The sequence below is a fragment of the Rhinoraja longicauda genome, chromosome 11 (assembly GCF_053455715.1).
Source record: "Rhinoraja longicauda isolate Sanriku21f chromosome 11, sRhiLon1.1, whole genome shotgun sequence".
Classification (NCBI taxonomy): Eukaryota; Metazoa; Chordata; class Chondrichthyes; order Rajiformes; family Arhynchobatidae; genus Rhinoraja; species Rhinoraja longicauda.
Window position 1 is genome coordinate 53,807,709 of NC_135963.1, and position 6,000 is coordinate 53,813,708.

Genomic DNA, 6,000 nt, shown 5'->3' on the forward strand with positions numbered 1-6,000 from the left:
CCAGTCGTCATGAAAACAGGGTGCAGCACTCGCCAAGAAAGCCACTTGCACTGGGAAAGGGACATGCTGACAAAGGATCTGCTTCATGCCCCAAAGGCTTTTTTTTTATAGTAACTCTTCTAGTCACTGGGCAGTAAAATAAAATGATTTTGCTTTCATCAGTAGCGCTGACCAAATGTATTTCTTTAGAGATGCAGCGTAAAAATAGGCCCTTCAGCCCACCATGTCGACGTTGACTAGTGATCACCCCACGCACTAGTTCGGCCATAGAGTCTTACAGCGTGGAAACAGGCCCTTCGGCCCAACTTGTCCACACCGGCCAACATGTCCCATCTACACTAGTCCCACCTGCCTGCGTTTGGCCCGTATATCCCACTAAACCTGTCCTATCCATATACCTGTCTAAATGTTTCTTAACAGGCAATTAACCGACTAACCTGCATGTCTTTGGAATGTGGGAGGAAACCGGAGCACCCAGGAGAAACCCACACAATGCATGAATGCAATCAGTTCAAACTCAAGTACAGTAGGTAGAGCAAAGGGGAAGATACAGAGTGCAGAATACAGTTCTCAGCGTTGTAGCGCGCCTTGTCCAGAGACAAAGTCCAATGTCCGCAATGGGGTAGAGGTGAATCGGACTGTACCCTGACTTATGGAAGGACCCGATAGGAGAGGGGAAGGAGCGTTTAATGATTAAATGGTTCTTCATTGTCACGTGTGCACAGCAGACTTATTTTGCACGACCCGCAAATGCACGGTCGCCATCTTTGACGCCGTTTACAAAGAAAAAGAAAAAGTCCAAAGTCGGGTCCACATGCTGGATGTACTGGAAGGATTACCTGCCCCCAATCCTGGTGAGCCCTAGGTTCCTGAGTCTGGTGATGCACACTTTCAAGCTTCTGCACCTTCTGCCATACGGGAGGGGGGAGAAGGAGGAGTGGGCCATTTCACCAATATAATCTTTAATTATATTGACTGCTTTTCCGAGGCAGTGTGAATTGTAGATGTCGTCAATGGTGAGGAATCCGTTCTTTGTGATGGACTGTGTAACTTCTCTCATTTTGCATATTTCTGCACGATTTCTCTAATGGAAGGGTGACTATTTTCCAATTAGTACGTCAGTATAAAAGAGCAGTTGCTGAAATCACTCTGCATTTCTGAAGGGCTTCTCAGCAGTATATTTTTCTTCAAAGTACAGAACATCATCATATTAAAACCTACAATCTCAGCACAGTTCCACTTAGCTGACCAGCTGGCTTTCTCTCTGCATCGATCTGCAGGATAGCAAGAATATACCGTAACAAACACAATGCAAAGAAAAATGACCAGTAACGATGACCGTTCCTACAGAAATCGTACAATTGTTCTCCTTGGAGTGGGAGGAGGTTTCACAGGGGATTTGAGAGAATGTGATCTCAATTATAAGGCCACAGAGTGGAACAAATAAGATGAAAGCTTCTAAGGGCAGGAGAGTTCATGACCAAAAGTTAGTGATTTAAGTTAATTGCCAATAGACAATAGGTGCAGGAGGAGGCCATTCTGGCCCTTCGAGCCAGCACCACCATTCAATGTGATCATGGCTCATCATTCTCAATCAGTACCCCGTTCCTGCCTTCTCCCCATACCCCCTGACTCCGCTATCCTTAAGAGCTCTATCAAGCTCTCTGATGGAAGAAAGGGGATTAGGAGACCTTATTTTACCAAGCGAGTTCCTATGATGACGATTACTTTACCTAGACACTCCAGCAACATTAGCCAACATCATTATAGAGTCATTGAGTGTGGAACAGGCCCTTTGGCCCAACCTGCCCATGCTGACCAACATCTCCCATCTACACTAGTCCCACCTGCCTGCGTTTGGCCCATACCCCCCTAAGCCTGTCCTATCCACGTACCTATCTAAATGTTTCTTAAACGTTGTGATACCAGCATAGCCGACCATCAATTACCCATTCACTGTCATTTTTGTGTACTTCAGTACATATCACTATACATAAGCACTTGGATACATATTATATAGGCATCTCAGACACAGGACAAGTATATAGCAGTGGTACACTGAGACAGCATACAGAGTCACCAGTTTAGCGCCATTTTCAAGTCCCAGTTGTTGTAAGTGCAGGGATCTTGATCTGACCATGAAGGTCTGTTGTCCTAGTGGCGTTGCAGGGTCGGCCCGGCCAAGCGTAGCCATGGTGTCCTCCACCGCTGTAGGCCGCGTCCAGCTAGGGTTGTCAACTGTCCCGTGTTAGCCGGGACATCCCGTATTTTGGGCTGAATTCGTTTGTCCTGTACGGGACTGCCATTGTCCCATATTAGGCCCGGAGGGTGCTGTAGGCCCGGGCAGTTTACGTTCGGACAGTGTAGGTCCGGACAGTGTAGGTCCGGACAGTGTATGCCCGGACAGTGTAGGCCCGGACAGTGTAGGCCCGGACAGTGTAGGCCCGGACAGTGTAGGCCCAGACAGTGTAGGCCCGGACAGTGTAGGTCCGGACAGTGTATGCCCGGACAGTGTAGGCCCGGACAGTGTATGCCCGGACAGTGTAGGCCCAGACAGTGTAGGCCCGGACAGTGTAGGTCCGGACAGTGTAGGTCCGGACAGTGTAGGCACGAAGCCCCGGGGGCCACGTAGCAGAGGTTGCGTAGCAACCCGCCTCTCGGCCCGGGCGGCCGCCATTGGTGGAGCGGGAGCACGTGGCCGCTGGCTGGGTGAGGTCACGTGGGGCACCCCTACGTCCAGCCCACGTGCTCAGCCTCTGATCCAGCCGAGCCCCAGGCTGCTACAGGGCCTCCAGCGGCCCGCTCCCATGTCGAGGCCGTGCACTCTCTCCCACAGCCAGTCTGCTTACCGTCCGATGCCCTCCTCTCTGGGCAAGCGAGCCGCCACTTCCGGGCGGGTTCCCGGTCCACAGTGCGGGTTCCTGGGCCTGCTGGTGGGCCAGGCCGCGGCTTGCCAGGTCTGGACCTTACCTTCAGAAACCACAGCAAAGGCAATTCAGTAGTCTAATAAGAGTGAGGCTCCTGAATCTAGTGCTGCATCAGGCCCTGCCATTCCACAAACGCCGAGGGGATTGAAGTCTCCCTCACGTTTATGTCAGAGGGCAGGATGCTACGATGGTGGAATGGCAGACACACAAGCAACTGAAGACTTTAGACTTTAGAGGTACAGTGCGGAAACAAACCCTCTGGCCCATCGAGTCCACGCCGACCAATCATCCCCATCCACGAACACTATCCTACACGCTAGGGCCAATTTACAATTTTTACCAAAGTCAATTAAACTACAAACCTGTACAGCTTTGGAGTGTGGGCGGAAACTGAGGCACCTGGAGAAAACCCACATGGTCACAGGGAGAATGTGCAAACTCCATACAGACAGCCCCCAGAAGTCAGGATCGAACCCGAGTTCCTGGCGCTGTGAGGCAGTGCGCACAGCCGCTGGAACCTTGAACAAAACACAAGGTGCTGGAGGAACTCACTGGGTCAGGCAGCATCTGTGGAGGGAACGGGCAGGTGACAAAGGATCGGACGTAATGAGTAGCACGGAACACACTACTCATCAGGGGCAGTGGTGGAGGCAGGTGTGACAGTGGCATTTAAAAGACTTCTGGATAGAAGTCCGTACATGGATATGCAGGGAATGGAAGGATATGGACAGGTAAAGGCTGATCTTGGCATCATGTTTGGCACAGACATAGTGGGCCGAAGGGCCTGTACCTGTTCTGTACTATGTTCTGTGTTCTAAGAATGATACATGTGGAACTATGGGAGATACATCCACCATTTCCCCATTGCCCCCTCTCGCAAGATGATCCGCATTAGAAACCGAGCTGAACGAGACACGTGGCTATGATTTCTCTGGGATCAGGGAGGCCTCGGATAAAGGACAGCGGTAGAAATGTTGCCGTACAGCGCCAGAGACCCGGATTCCGTCCTGACTACGGGCGCCGTCTGTAGGGATTTTGTACGTTCTCCCCGTGACCACGTGGGTCCTCTCCGGAGGCTCTGGTCTCCTCCCACACTCCCAAGACGTGCAGGTTTGTAGGCTGATGTTTGCTCAGACCCCGAGAGACGTGCGTCGGGTTCCCCCATCATCCTTCCACGGGAGAACAGACCTTCAGTGCCTTCAGATGTTCCTCTGAGTCGCTGCATATTTCTGAGCATTTACTATATCAAATTCCAATTTTCAGCTTCCAAGGTTTTCTCTTGATCTCTGCGGTCGGGATTAGAATAATCCATTTGTATCCCACTGTGCTGTAAATACACCCTGGACTCATCATGCTCCATTGTTTGTCCTCCAGGATACACATCCGGCAATTCAATATACAACCGAGAAGAAGTCACGGTTTCTGAGATTTAAAGAAGTTTTACGCTTAATGCGCTGAAAGAAATAAGTAAAGTCCCGACAAATTAGTGTTTTCAAAATCTGCAAAACTGAAATTCAGATGATTCATGATTTGAGTTTCTTTGTTTTCAGTTGCATCGAGAGGGCCAGGGTGTCACGGTGGCACGGCGGTAGAGTTGTTGCCTCACTGCGCCAGAGGCCCGGGTTCCATCCTGACCTCAGGTCCTGTCGGTACGGTGTTTGCACGATCTCCCTGTGACCACGTGGGTTTTCTCCGGGTGCTCGTGTTTCCTCCCACCCTCCAAAGCCATGCAGGTTAATTGGCTTCGTAATTGACCCTAGTGTGTAGGATAGAACCAGTGTGCGGGGTGATCGCTGGTCGGCGCGGACTCGATGGCCCGAAGGGCCTGTTTCCATGCTGTATCTCTGTCTAAAGTCTAAAAGCCTAAAGACAAATCCTCCATTCTTGCTTAAACTTATAAGTTCAATTTATTGTGTATGCAAAATGTCATGGGATTTTATTGGTGGCGTGCAAAATTGTTGTGTTAAAAACATAATTTTCGGAAATGCATCAAAAAGCTCAGAGGGAGGGGAGAAGCAATCAACTGCAGATGCTGGAATCTGGCATTGAATCTGGTACTGAATCTCACATTTGGCTAAGAAGCCAACAACTCAACTGTATCAACATTGAATTCTTCAATTTTAAGTAACAACCCCCTTTCCCCCTCTCTCTACCCAGAACCCCCCCCCCCCCAACTCTGACGTGCTTCCATTTCTCCCACTAACCTACAAACCTCTGGGATGTGGGAAGAAACCGGAGCACCCAAGACTCTGGCTCTGCAAAGCAGCAGCTCTAGTCTACCCACTGCACCACCTTACCTCATTGAAGCATACAGCGATCATTCACAAACAGGGAGGGTTCCACTGCAAAGTTACAAAGTTCTGGCAGCGGAGTGGAAGCCCATTCTGACCATCGCAACGTTCAAGAAACATTTAGACAGGTACATGGATAGGACAGACACAGGGGGATATGGTGGCAGGCAGGGCGGGACTAATGTAGATGATACATGTCGGTGGTCATGGGCAAGGTGGGCTGAAGGGCCTGTTCCACACTGTATGACTCGATGACAATGTTGGCTGATGATGCTGGAGTCGCCTGTAGAAAGACGGGGGAAATGCTGTGGAACAGGGAGCATTGCACAGACAGAAGCGGGCACTTACCCGATCGCAGTGCAAGGGGAACAAATCAATAAGTCTTGTCAAGGAAGATCAGCCAGGGTATTGCTCACTCGCCTTTCCCGTGTAAGAGTACGAGTTAGTGGTTTAGTCTGGCGAAAGAAAATGTTTCTCCTTGGACTGGAGATCTAACCTGATCTCCACGAAGGAGAGCAAAGAGGAAAAACAACACAAGCAAACGGAAGGGTGGAATTGTCAACACAAGTCTGCCCTTCCTGGCACCTCTGCCAACTTCAATTTGAATCAAAAAGCCACATTGCGGTCACAAGCCCTTTGTCCCACCGAGTCGGCGGCGCCCAGCCAACACCCCGCCCTCTGGCACCATCCCACACACTCGGGACCATTTACAGAGGGCCAATTAACCTGCAAACCTGCACATCTTTGGGATGTGGGAGGAAACCGGAGCACCCGGAGAGAAC